Source organism: Lytechinus variegatus, chromosome 8, assembly GCF_018143015.1.
Source record: "Lytechinus variegatus isolate NC3 chromosome 8, Lvar_3.0, whole genome shotgun sequence".
Taxonomy (NCBI): domain Eukaryota; kingdom Metazoa; phylum Echinodermata; class Echinoidea; order Temnopleuroida; family Toxopneustidae; genus Lytechinus; species Lytechinus variegatus.
In genome coordinates, this window is record NC_054747.1 from 31,297,735 (window position 1) to 31,313,178 (window position 15,444).

Consider the following 15,444-nt stretch of genomic DNA (forward strand, 5'->3'; position numbering starts at 1 on the left):
ATAAAATTGGTTCAAAGTGACATATTTTTCTGTAGTTTATCTATTTTTAATGTGGCTATATTTTGAAACTTACGTTACCAAAATTTGAAACTTACGTTACCTGATAATTGAGTGATTTATTTGGAAATAATATACCTGCAGATCAACGTAATGATTATGTTTTACATTGGGAGCTATATACCAAATAAATCCACAACAATCACATAAAAAACATGATTATATAACAAAAACAATGTATATCTTCAACTTGAAATACTCACCCAAAATTTTCAACCCGTCTTGTTTGCAGGTTCAATTGTATTTTGTACAGTCGATACTCCTGGGAAGCTGTTGCTAAGCTTTCTAATGACCACTCGCAGACGGCGCATACCTCAACTATGTTTATTTTTATTGAATTACTGATTAATACAGATATTTCCGATTGTGTGGTAACGTATGTTACATCACGTATGTTACATCTGTGGATTAAATTTGATAAGTTGGCAATATAATAATGAATCCTAAGACCCCCATGGGAAGAGAGATTATACTCCTTTAGTCTCAACTCATGAGCAATGATTCAGAGCTCTGTACCTTCATACAATTTATAAAAATGGTAACGTATGTTACACCTCTTAAAACTACTTTTTTCTAATATCTCTTCTTCATGTTACAAGTCGCACTACGTTTGAATCGGAATGATAAAGCATTGCTAAACATATATGTATACCCCTTGTTGTTAGAAAAACAATGTAGTGGTGTAGTTCTCACTGTAATATCATATCCGAATATGGAGTATAAAAATGGTAACGTAGGTTTCACTAGATCCGGAGACACATTTTCAAGCGGTGTATTTTTTTAAAACAACGGTTAATTCAAAAGATTTTGGTATATTTCATGGGGCATTTAGCTGCCTTTATAAAGCTGTGATTAAGTTTCTTCTCTGTGCTTATATATTCAAATAAAGTTGAAAAAACATGAAAAATTATTACTGGCGACATGCACTTTTTAGCCTGTAGCCCAAATTCAACCCTCCCCCAACGCTTTATTGCTTAAATTTTGCCTTTGAAATTAAATTAACTTTTGTTTACATGTCCCTTGGCATCACATTAAAACACAAAATCATTCAGAAAAAGCTTTGTTTCTCCGAAAGATGAGCAAGAACGCTGGAGACATGATTTTTGACCAATTGTGCCGAAATAGTGGTTTTGGGCCTTACAACCTGAAGATTCGGCGTTACAAATCCGTATTTTTTGCGTGAACCAACCATTTTGAACGAGGTATACCCATTTATATGTTTTGTATATTTTATTTTCTTGTGAGACATCTGTATTTTCTACATAATAGAGTAAAAATGTCCTCATAACTGAGAATAATAAGATCAATACTGCGGTTCTGCGCGTTTGTTTCTCGCGTTCCCGTGTGTAGCTGCCACAGTCGCAGACTTGTGCGGCTCACGCCCGTGGCTCCGCCGTCTACCGCTTGGGGAGTCGCGATGCGCTGGTATGGTTGGACGGACGGGGGCTGAAATCGGGACTGGCCTGTAATTAGAGTTACCAAAAGTCGGCAGATCCACTGAGCCAAATTGCTATGGGAAAAGGAAATGCGAGTGCGTAAGCTGTGCGCATTGCCACCCATCGTCTGTTGAGCATCACTCATGGTTTCAAATCGTCTCGTGTGTGAAGGATTCATATGCACCTGGTGCACGCGAATCTTTCACACCCTTTTTACTAAAATAACTATGACTTTACATCGTAGCTAAGCATTATATTTATTCTATGACACTTACCGAACCATATGGATCGTTTGTTGAACTCTCTATGCTGTTTTGTTTAATAAAATAAGAGCATTTTTCGTGATCTTCACGTAGATTTCTCCTGCTCAGCGTGGATATCAATTTTTGCCTAAAGAGGGCGCGCGATATTATTCACAAGCCGGTTTGTTTACGATTTGCAAGTTGTACTGCTAGTTGCATTCTAGGCGCCCAGCATTATTTTCCTCTTTCTGTTTTTTTTTTGCCGTCATGTGGTATATTCTGTTGTAGCGCCATCAGCGATGATGAAATTCCGGCCGTCGTACACCAACCTAAGACGGCTTCAGGCAATGAAAGTGGGGACTCCTTGGCTCCTCCTGTCTGGTACAATTACACTTTCTGTTTGTGACGATATACTTTCTATTCTTTCCTTATCACCTCATTTCATTATTGGTTCACCAGACAGGCCCGATGTTTTCATTAAGTTTTCGTTAGAACCAGCGACAATACAATCATCTCTTGACTGGCTTATTTATGATTTACGTACCAAAAAAAGTACTTGTCCAAAAACTATTATTTTTTGTCGTACACTTACCCAGGACCAAAATCCAATTGAAACCAGTTGGATTTCCAACTGGTTTCAATTGGTTTCAATTGGTTTCAACTGGTTTCAATTGGTTTTGCTCTAATTGGTTTCAAGTGGATTTTGGTCCTGGGTAGTATTGCTTCACATCTCTTGTTTGATTTAATGGTTTGTCTTCCCTCCGATATTCCTTCTTTAGGTTTGATTAGGTTGTATTCTAGTACTTTTGGAGAGAGTGACAGACAAACACTTATCGACAGCTTCGTCGATAAGGACAGCCCCATCCGTGTTATCATTACAACGTCTGCACTAGGTATGGGGGTGTCCTTGGCTGAGATCCGCCGTGTGGGGTTGTGCACTGGCCGGGGGCCAAGTGAAGATGTGCTTTCCTACTGGCAAGAAGTTGGACGCTGTTCAAGAGAAGCCAATTTGGGGAAGCACGTCTTTACTTACCCCCGCGCTCAACACAGCAGATCTCAAAATCCATGAAGGATTTCATTAAAAAAATCAAAGAAGAACGACCTTGTGTTAGAAAAGAAATTCTACATGAATTTACGCTACCAGGTTCCCCAACATTTATTTCACCACAAAGATGTTCTAGAAAAAAAAATGCACCAAGAAGTGCAATTGCAAGATGTGCAAATGTTGCAATATGTGTCAGGAAAAATGCAAATGTGCCTGAAGAAAATATGATGCATTTCCAATTTCTTTTTGGACATTTCATATGACATTTCAAAATTTCACTTCATTTCACAAAAACAGTTATATGAACGAGCCAGCTACATCCAAATCCAAATGAGAGAGTCGATAATGTCATTCACTCACTATTTCTTTTGTTTTTCATTGTTTGAAATATGAAATATTTTGATTTTCTCGTCATTGTCATGTGAAATGAAGTTTCATTTCTCCCTGAACACGTGGAATTCCATTATTTCAACATTTTGTGCTTCAGGCAAGAAGGTCCTAATCGTCAAATTCGTAAAAATTGAAATATTGTATAAATCAAACAATAAACCCAAACTTGTGGCTGAAGGACATTATTAACTGCCTCATTTGCATGTCACTGAATTGTGCATAGATGCACAATGTTTTGTGAAAAATAAGCGAAACTTTAAAATGTCATAACTTTCTTGTTTTACATCCGATGTCGATGAAATGTTCAGTGTTATGCTTTTTGGATTTTTCTCTTTTATTCAAATTATCTTTTTGCTTGGGTGGATTAGTCCTTTAATTTTCAAGTCAGTATAGTCAGATAGTGCCTATTCATGCACTCTAAAAACAAATCAGTCAACTGGTTAATAGGGTCTGCTGGGAGCAACTGTTATTATAGTCAAATTTGACTGTGTTCTAGTCTTATTTTACTAGAACATAGTTATTTCTGACCAGAATATATGTCAAAACTGTGATTATCAGTGATTTCCATATCAGTTGCACCCAGATGACTACTGGTCTAGTCAATTTGAGTGATTTGTTTTAAGAGTGTGTATAGTAAAAATTTCAGCTTATGTTCGCGCTCGACTCATGTGAAACCGGCAACATACTTCTTGTCCGCTTTTCCCTCTAAATACTGGGGTCCGTAACACTCTTTTTAATTATTTTTTTTTCAATTCAAATAAACATTTATTTTCCTCCATTTTACAAAGTTACATTCATTATTGTTCACAAGAATACACTTCAAATCAATTTCTATAAAGAATATAAATATAAACAACTTAATGTGTAAAGAGGAAGGCGTATGTCCCTAGAAGCATAATGCTTGTGGCGGGATACGCCTGTGGACAAATATATACAATACACAAAATACAATACAAAGATAAGAAGGGCGAGGAAAGGAGAAGAGAAGTAGAAAAGAAAACGGGAAGAAAACAAGAGAGGGAGAAGTGAGCAGGAAGGCGGGCGGGCATGAGTTACCGAGTACCTAGCAAGTAGAGCGTACAACAATGTATGATGGAGAGAGGGAGAGATAAAAATAATAATGCCGCAACATTTGCACATTATTCATGTTAACTTAAGATCAATAGGAATGTAAGGTATTAGGATATTCAAGCATAGGATGATAAAATTGATTTTTTAATCTTAAATTTTAAGCTAGTTGCTGACAAGGATTTTTTTATGTAGTCTGGAAGATCATTCCACATTTTCGGGCCAGAATAACGGATGTTGTGTTGAAAGATAATCTTTTTGTGTTTAGGAATATATATTTGGTTATTTCTTCGGGTATCAAAATGATGTATATTTGATACATGCGTAAAGAAATCACGAAAATTTTCTGGAATTTGAGAATTTAAACACCTGTACATAAAATTACATTGCTGAAGTTTATTGAAGTTTATTGATTCAATCGGATCAATCGCTAAGTAGATATACTTAAAACGATTAGAAATTACTCTAGATCGGCTGTGAATAGTGACCAGCCGAATATGGAATTTTATAATCTTAAGGATTAGCTTTTAAATCTCAAAAATATATTTCAATCAACAAGATTTAAATCTAAATCTAATATTCAGCTGATCCCTATTCACAGCCGATCTGGATTTATTACAAATCATTAGAAACTTCAATCATGCAAGATCTGTATTTTAGGCACATTTGGTTGAAAAGGCTCGTTCTGTCACATTTGCTACTTATCGCTAAGCTTTGTGTTATTCGTGCCAACTTTGATCCTGCGCAAACTACGGAAGGCTCTAAATTATTGCAAGCTGATTAATGGTTTTTGAAAATGGAGACAAACCATAACAAAATCATTTCCCAAAGTATGTTTTTATGTATAGAAAATAGACAACGATTAAAACATGTCTTCCTTCATTAACAAATGAAGGATATTTTCAAATTAAAGTTTATGCAATTAAGAAAAAGGGATGGGTTACAGGCGGCGGAAAGCAAAAAAAATTTAGGGACCCACCAAATTTTTTTTTAGAGAGCAAAAAAAATTAGTTATCAACCAAAATTTTAGGGCGGGACCACACAAATTTTAGGTGGCGGCGCCTGAATTTTTTTGGGGGACGCAGGAAAAAAAAATTGAGAAGCAAAAACAATTCAGGGAAGGACCACTAAATATTTTGACAAGCAAAATAAGGGTTATCAACAATTTAGGGGGAACGTCCCCCGCCTCAAATGAAGGGGGAAACGACCCCCCCCCCTCCCCCGCCTATGTCTGCACCCCGATAAACTTGCCTCATCATCCCACTTTCCCGACTGAACTCGCAAGACATCCTGCTCGTTCAATCCACTTTCATCATCATCTTGTCAAAAGATGGCGTACTTTACCAATAAGTATATACATGAGATGCAACCTGTTGATTTTTTGTACAATTTCCTATTATGCGCTGACGACTTGAATTGAGAATGTTCGATACGAAAAATTGCTTTTTGATTGTTGTTTGCGTACTTTCCACCGCAGTATCAAGGACGGATCGAACGGAGTATCCTGGTTGAGACTTGGAGGTAAGCGATAAAAACACTTTTATAAACAATTTCTAACTTACTTTTAATACAAACATAAATAAAAAAATGAGATTACGATAGTGGAGAAATACTGAAACCTTTGGCGTTTTTCATTCCCTCACATTCGTGTGATGAATGAAAACGTCAAAGTCCACTATGAAACCACATGCGTTGTGCGAGGTTAGTATTACTAACCTCGCATGTTGTGTGAGTGGTTGAGCATTGCCATTGAATGAAATACTTCCTCAACAAATTAGTTCATCTTTTTTCTAGACTTAGATATGGAACTGGAAGCTTAAAAGTGCCACCGAGATGTTGAGATAATTATCTTGGGAAGTCTACATCTTGATAGGAAAAAGATAAGATGACAAGATCCAGGATCTCATGTCAACATCTTGTAGAAGAGATGATCAGACGATGACAAGATCCCGGATCTCATCATGTCGACATCTTTTAGAAGAGATGATCAGATGACAAGTTCCCGGATCTCGTCATGTCGACATCTTTTAGAAGAAATTGTCAGATGACAAGATCTTCGATCCATGATCATGTCATCTAATCATCTCTTCTTAAAGATGTAGACATGACGAGTTACGAGATCATAACATCTGATCATCTCTTCTACAAAGTACAAGATGTCAACATGATGAGATCCGAGATCTTGTCATCTCATCATCTCTTCTAAAAGATGTTGACATGATGAGATCCGGGATCTTGTCATCTCATCGTCTCTTCTACAAGATGTCAACATGATGAGATCCGGGATCTTGTCATCTCATCATCTCTTCTACAAGATGTCAACATGATGAGATCCGGGATCTTGTCATCTCATCATCTCTTCTACAAGATGTCAACATGATGAGATCCTGGATCTTGTCATCTCTTCTTAAGGATGTTGACATGATGAGATCCAGGATCTTGTCATCTCATAATCTCTTCTAAAAGATGTCGACATGATCAGATCTGTAATCTCGTCATCTTATCTTTTGCTATCAAGATGTCGACTTCCCGAGATAATTATCTCAACATCTCGGTGGCACTTTTAAGCTTCCATACTTAGACTTAGTTACGCCCACTTGTTCACTGCTACCACCCTGCCTGTGGGGAATCTACATTTAGGACTATGGTATGCCAATGTTGTAATGAGCACACACTTTAAAAAATCATTAAAATATCACTTTTGTGACCAAAATTACTGATTTCCATACAGTTGCAATTTATTTTTCATTAGTAATTTGGGAATAATTTTTGTATTCACCAGAGTGCTCAAAAACTTGAATTTTGGGCATATTTTTTTGTACGCCCTCTATTGATGGAAAGTAATATGGCAAGAAAATTTTTGATTTTTTGATCTCTATTTTTAATTAAGAAAAAAATAATTTAAAGAATAAAATATAAATACGAGTCAAGTTGTATGAATAATAGGTGTAATGGAAACTGTCAGTGTAAAAAAATCAAGCATTTGCCCCAAAGAAAAAGAGAAAATAAGCCAAACATTGCCACCCTTATTTTGCCACACATGGAGATATAAGTGAGAACAAGGTTATATCATAACCTGGTTCATTGAATGAGTGGTTACGCCCTGTGTTTTCTATATCAAAATTGGCTTATGTGGGATGAAGTGTCTTACCTTCATGTGGTATCAATAAAGTGACGTTTGGAGGTTAAATCCACAGAGTATCGTCGCCTGTATTCGCTATGGTCTGGAGAAAAAGGCTTATGTCGAAAGGGTGGGTGCTGTCGCGTTAGGGTGCGTCAACGCGAACGCGAAGATTCGTCCAAAGCCCCCCCGGTTTGGCCGAAATGGTGCGTTGGGAGCGCCACGTCGCGTCGCGTTCACTGGAACGCGTCCTTTCGTCCAAAGCCCCCCCGGAAGTGCCGAAAGGGTGCGTTTTATTTTGTTTTTAATAATAATAATAATAGTAATAATAATACTAACAATAATAATTACAATAATAATGATAATGATAATAATAATGGTAATATCAATAATAATTATGATAATAATTACAATAACAATAAGAAGAACTAGAACTGCAATCGTTTCAGAACGATGTGCATGCATTGACGCCTCTGATTTAATAGAGGGCAAGAAACAGAAAGAGATAGAAAGAAAACTGTAGATGATATGCATTCTCAAAATATTAGAGGGCGCTATTTCTTAAAGGAATGGTCACTGATGCGTAAAACACAGTTAGATTATGTGAAATGATACAATTGGCAAACCCTGAAAATATGAGACAAAAATAAATTCAAAGGAAGTTATGGCAATTCAACTATTTTAAGACTTTGCAATAGAGGGCGCTATTTCTAAAGTTATGGTCACTAATTATGGATAACATGTCTACCAAATTAGAATGAATTTTGATGAGGAACGGTGGCAGGGGAGGACTAACAAATATTACATGTTAATCAAATTGGATATTAGCACATTTTGCTGTCCATAGGAAGTTACATTCTCGAGTAAAAATTTTTAGACCATATTGGCGGCCCATACGTGGTTGTTGAAAATGTGTGCATTGTGAGCAGTATACCATGTGTTCAGATTGACTTATCTTGAAATTTTCTGTTGTAACCTATGTCGTATTTGGTATCACTGGAAAGAGTATTCCAATGCGGTGACATTGATACCACTTTTATTTGTGTGGAAGCAATAGACCGGAAGTAAATGCCATATAAAGAAAGACATTAAAAATGAAGGTTTTGCACAATAATTTTAAGCTACCGTCAGCAATTTGTTAGTTTCTGTTACGAAACATTAACGAACTGTTTAAGTATATATCAATACTCATATCTGCCAAGTTAAAAAGAATAAGCTTCAATAATGAGGAAATAAGAGCAAGTTGAAGTTGTGCTGGCAGTAAAGTGCATTTTGGGGTATTTTGCTGATTTTCGGGAGCATTTTTGAGATATTTCGTCAGTTGTAAGGTATATATTTTTTTAAATGGCATGAAAGGGCATATCTTGAAGACCCTAAATCCAAGAAAGGGTACGGGTTTGGCCATGCATGACGCAATGAGGGGCATTCAAAGATAAGCGTTTTTGAAACTTTAGAGGGCGCTATTTCAATGACGGAAGATCAATGATGCGTGAAAACCTAGTAGCATGTATGTTATGATACCGTGATCAATTTCTAAAAGAATGAGCGCAAAATGAATAAAAACACAAAAGTTACGGCCATTTTACGACTTTTAGACATTACATTTCAATAAATATGAAGTTTTTGAAGGAAGGCTATTTCGGATTTGAATTTAAGGCATGAAGATGGCATTTTGGAGGTCAAGTTATACGTCGCAAATGATGGAGCAACTCTTGGACTATCTATAGCAATTTGTTAGAAGTCTGTAGCATGCAGGATGACTGAGATATGAAAGAATGAAGAATGGTATGCAAATGGACTTGAAATTGACAAAATGGCGCCTGGATGGTCATGCATGAGTGATTTTGGAAAATGGAAGACGAGAGGCACAACTAGGGATGCTGGACAACATGTCTACCAAATTTGGATGAATTTGGATGAGGGACGGAGTCAGGGTAGAGCTAACAAAACCATGTGTTAAACAAATGGGATTTTGGTGGAAGAAGAAGAAGAAGAAGAAGATTACGGAATAGGAATATGGAACAAGAACAATGCATTGTCGCCATTGGGCGTCAATGCAAAAAGAAGCGGAAGGAGGAGGAGGAAAAGGAGAATAAGATAATGATGATGAAAAACAACAACAATTACAAGAAAAATAATATCACCAACAACAATGATTAATAATGATAGTAAAAAAAATAATTACAATATGAAGGAGACGAAGAAGAAGAAGAAAAAGAAGAGGTAGTAGTAGTAGAAGAAGAAAATGATGTAGAAGAAAAAGAAGGAGTATACGATAATGATGAAGAACAACAATAACAAAAAAAATATCACAGACAACAATTATGAAAATACAAATTTAGTAATAATTATAATGATAGTAATTATAATAATATGAAGGAGAGGAAGAGGGATGCAGAGGAAGAAGAAAAAGAAGACAAGGCAAACGCCAAGCGTTGTCTCGCCTGCATATTGCAGTCATGAAGAGAATGTATGTCAAAACTATGCTGTATGACTTCCGAGGCTGTCAGCAGTTTAGGGGGTGAATTGTGGTTCTGACAGTTTACATATGCAATAATGCTATAGGCCTACTTTATCCCTAGGAAATGAGATAACACTAAGAATGCTGTTAATACTATGAAGCTACATGTATAATGACTTCCATGGAAGTAAAGAAATTAATGTTAGTGAAAAAGAATGTAATTCATAACAATGTGAGTGAAAACTTTGACAGCTTTTCTATTGTACCTTTGGCAAATTTGTGTGAATATTATAAATGGTGTCAAGAACTATAGCTCATTAAATAAATAACAACAACAGCTTTTAAAGAATAAACAAGTAAAATACAAAATCTGGTTCAAGTATAGAGAGTACTGAGTTCTGAAGTAAAATGTTCATTGACCTTTGACCTTAATCAAATTCAACTCACATTCGAATTTGACCTGCACCTTCAAAAGATGGACCTCTTGTATGAATTTGGCAATCCCACCTCGAAGCTGTAGAAAGTTATTGGGTGTACAACATAGCACAGTGCCAGTCATGGAAAGTTCATTGACCTTTGACCTTATTCAAATTCAACTCATATTCGAACTTGACCTGTGCTTTCACGAGATGGACCTCTGGTATGAATTTGGTGATCCCACCTCGAAGCTGTAGAAAGTTATTGGGTGTACAACACAATTGTTGACGACGACGCCGCCGACACCGGAAATAGTGATACCTATGTCTCGCTCCGCTACGCAGGCGAGACAAAAAAACCGAAGGAATTATTTTAATTACAATAATAATAATAAGAGGAAGAAGAAGAAGCAGAAGAAGGAGAGGAAAAAGTAGAAGCGGAAGAATAAGAATAATAATAAGAGGAAGAAGAAGAGGAGAAGAAGAAAAAGAAGAAGAAAAAGATGAAGAAGTTCGAGGAAGAACAAAAGGAGGAGAAAGAAGAAAATAAAAAACGAAGGAATTATTTTAATTACAATAATAATAATCTAAATAATAGCATGCTCCTTCTCCTATGGATAATAAAAATAATAATAATTATAATTATAATGATAAAATATGCTTAATGATAATAATAATAATAAAAATAATAATAATGATAAGAAGAGGAGGAATAAGAAGAGGAAGAAGAAAAAGAAGAATAAAAGAAAACAAGTGCAATGCCTCTGGCAGTCTCACCGGCATCACGCGGTTCAATATAGCAGCAGTTCTGACTTTGAATACTACTCTAACTCGCACAAGGTGTTCAGTGATACATGGTTACTCTTATGTCCACTTTTTATGAACGAGACCAATAAACTTACAGAGATATGATGGTTATTCAACAAAAAAAAACCCAACATGGCCAAAGTTCATAGACCTTACATGACCTTTGACCTTGATCATGTGACCTGAAACTCGAACAGGATGTTCAGTGATACTTGATTACTCTTATGTACAAGTTTCATGAATCAGATCCATAAACTTTCAAAGTTATGATGGTAATTCAACAGATACACCCAATTCGGCCAAAGTTCATTGACCTTTGACCTTGGTCATGTGACCTGAAATGCGCACAGGATGTTCAGTGATACTTGAGTACTCTAATGTCCAAGTTTAATGAACTAGACCAATAAACTTTCAAAGTTATGATGGTAATTCAACAGATACCCCCGATTCGGCAAAAGTTCATTGACCCTAAATGACCTTTGACCTTAATCAAGAGACCTGAAACTTGCACAAAATTTTCAGTGATGCTTGATTACTATTATGTACAAGTTTCATGAATCAGATCCATAAACTTTCAAAGTTATGATGGTAATTCAACAGATACACCCAATTCGGCCAAAGTTCATTGACCTTTGACCTTGGTCATGTGACCTGAAATGCGCACAGGATGTTCAGTGATACTTGAGTACTCTAATGTCCAAGTTTAATGAACTAGACCAATAAACTTCCAAAGTTATGATGGTAATTCAACAGATACCCCCGATTCGGCAAAAGTTCATTGACCCTAAATGACCTTTGACCTTAATCAAGAGACCTGAAACTTGCACAAAATTTTCAGTGATGCTTGATTACTATTATGTCCAAGTTTCATGAATCAGATCCATAAACTTTCAAAGTTATGATGGTAATTCAACAGATACACCCAATTCGGCCAAAGTTCATTGACCTTTGACCTTGGTCATGTGACCTGAAATGCGCACAGGATGTTCAGTGATACTTGAGTACTCTAATGTCCAAGTTTAATGAACTAGACCAATAAACTTCCAAAGTTATGATGGTAATTCAACAGATACCCCCGATTCGGCAAAAGTTCATTGACCCTAAATGACCTTTGACCTTAATCAAGAGACCTGAAACTTGCACAAAATTTTCAGTGATGCTTGATTACTATTATGTCCAAGTTTCATGAATCAGATCCATAAACTTTCAAAGTTATGATGGGAATTCAACAGATATCCCCAATTCGGCCAAAGTTCATTGACCCTAAATGACCTTTGACCTTGGTCATGTGACGTGAAACTCATGCAGGATGTTCAGTGATACTTGATTAACCTTATGTCCAAGATTCATGAACTAGGTCCATATATTTTCTTAGTTATGAAGACATTTCAAAAACTTAACCTCAGGTTAAGATTTCGATGTTGATTCCTCCAACATGGTCTAAGTTCATTGACCCTAAATGACCTTTGACCTTGGTCATGTGACATGAAACTGTAATAGGATGTTCAGTAATACTTGATTAACCTTATGTCTAAGTTTCATGAACTAGGTCCATATATTTTCTCTAAGTTATGACATCATTTCAAAAACTTAACCTCAGGTTAAGATTTGATGTTGACGCCGCCGTCGCCGTCGGAAAAGCGGCGCCTATAGTCTCACTTTGCTTCGCAGGTGAGACAAAAATGAAGGAATGATTTTAATTACAATAATTATAATAATTAATCCAAATACTAACATGTTACTAGTGATATTGATCAAAATAATAATAAAAAAATAATGATAATGATAATTATAATAATAATGAGAAAAATAATACTTAATGATGACGATAATAATAATAACAATAATGATAAGAATAATAATGATAATAATAATATCAATAATAATAATAATAATAATAATAGTAATAATGATAGTGATAATAATAATAATAAAGATAAGAACGATGATAATAATGATAACATTTGAATAAATTCCCTTTTTTTCATTTCATTAAGAAAATTCAAAGAAAATGTATTTATCTTTAGTCAATGACAAATAAAAAGTAGACATTTCAAGAATCATATTTTCATCTATAAAACTATATTTTCATAAATATTATTCAATACACAGGAAACATCTTCAAATGTACACAATTTTTTCACACATAATTTTCTTCAACCTGAATAAATCATTGTGCATTTTTTAATCAATAATGTCCAATAAATTCTAAAAAAAAACTGTGGTGTCATTGACTTTTGTACAAGTTTTTCAACATTCATTAGTGTTGTTGGTGTTGCCGCTGCTGTTGTCATCATGGTTGCTGGAATTTATTTTCTTTTTGCTGCTGCTCTTGGTGTTGTTGGTGTGATTGTTTCATTGCTGGTGCATTGCTACTGATGTTGCTCAAGGTGTTGCCTGTGTGGTTGCTCTTGTCATCGCTGCTACTGCTGCTGTTTACAAGTATGGCTGTTGCATCCCCTGATGCATTTATTGATGTTGCCGCTTGTGTTGTTTCCTGTATGATTGCTTAATCCTTGACATTGGCTTTGTTTCTACTGTCGTTGTCGCTACTGCTGTTGATGTTTACCACTGTGGTTGTTGCATCTCTTGATGAAGTTATTTATGTTGCGCGCGATGTTCCCTGCATGGTTGTTGGAGCTCCTGCTGCTGTTGATGTTGCCAATGTGATTGTTGCATTTCTGCTGTAATACATGTAGGTATTTTTGCTGTTGCTCTTGATGTTGTCGGTGCGGTTGCTGCATCTCTTATTGCAGTTGAGGTTTCGGCTGCTGATGCTGTTGTTGCTCCTGCTGCTGTTCATGTTTATTGAAGTAACTGAAATGGAATTAATTTATAGAGCATGTGATATTTTATTAATAAAGATATTAATTTCCATGATTATTGATACCAAAGTCATTTATTCCTAATTTAATTATCGCTGTTAAAATTCTGCGAAAAATCTCACTGCTCATTGATTATGAAAATTTATGCGTAAAATCATAAGTTTGCTCTAATAGACCAGTTCGTAGTTACTTCGTGGACAATTTTGGTCAAATGACCTTTCATTTCTTTCATCATGATAGGCAGATTTCAAAGCAAGATATTACATAAGCTTGCCTTACATAGCAGGATGAAGAAATTGAATAGACCAGGTGACTAGAATAGCACACAAATGAACACGTAATGAAGGCATTTGTTGCATTCCTACTTTGAATGCATATCTTAGCATGTTGCACAATGTACTTTGCAAACTGTGAAATACCAGTCGTTCATGGAAGCATTGTTGTTTTTTGTGGATGAAAATGAAAATGACAATTCAAAAGAATATATGAATAATCAAGACATCAAAGTTGGTGCTTATCTCATTAGATTTTAAAGCACCATGTCACTTTAGTACAAATGACCTTCTTCTGATCATGCATAGAATCTTTTGATCATGCGCAGAAAGGAACTACGAACTGGCTTATTAATAAAATAAAGCCCCTAAAATGCTCATTTTTGTTTCACATACTCTAGATAGGCATCTGATCAAATTTATTTTTCAAAAATGTACACATCACATTTATTTTCTTATGTATTCTATTGTTTTCTAAATTTCTTATGTATTTCTTTGTTTTATGACTTTTTGCTTTTCATTGTGTTTTCAATGGAAATTTTCGGGACTTTATTTTTACCATAGACAAGATAAAATTAAATGATTTTAAGCAGTAAAATGAAAAATAATGATACATTTTATGAATTTTGGCTAAAAACACTATTTGCATTGGATTTGTACACAAAGTCATGTTTTTGAGCAATTTTGGGTCTGCATGCACTTACGAAATGTTGCGTAATTTCGGAAACGCGTACCTGGGGGTCACAATTTTGGTCTCAAAAGTTGCGCGAGAGTCTTGAAAGTAAAAAGTCAGCGAGCGACACATTAAAAAAACTTTGAGCAGCTGATTTATCGCGAAAAATGTCGACCCCCCCGTCTTCTTAGGGTTAAACAACGAAAAAAAAAATGCATAAGAAAAAAATTAAAATGTATACACAATTGATTTTAATGACTTTGAGTTTTTCTCATTAATACCAAAATAAAGGGAGTCAAAATCCAAAATTATCACATTTGTTTTTTATTTCGTGATTCAGAACCAACCTGCTGATTTCTGAAGTGAGTGCACAATCTACAGGCAAGATCCTGAGCCACCCCCCCCCCCTACCAGGATCATTTGAATAAGTGAGGTTTAATGACTGCTTTTGTAGTCATTAAATTTATCTGATTTATACAGGCCTACAAGAGATATAAAAAAATTGTGTTCTTTTTAGGGTAATTTTGCAGTGTTCCTAGCTGACAAAGCAGAGGGTGATGGTGTGTGGGGGTCTAATAGGAATGCAGAACAATGGAACATTCATTTACTACTTTGGCAATAGAAAGCAAGT

The 15,444-nt window shown here is 35.6% G+C and overlaps 1 pseudogene; it reads left to right on the plus strand.

The window, feature by feature from the left end:
* The first annotated feature begins 1,190 nt into the window (after positions 1-1,190).
* The window catches only part of LOC121420342, a 30,579-nt pseudogene continuing 16,325 nt past the window's right edge, over positions 1,191-15,444 (plus strand).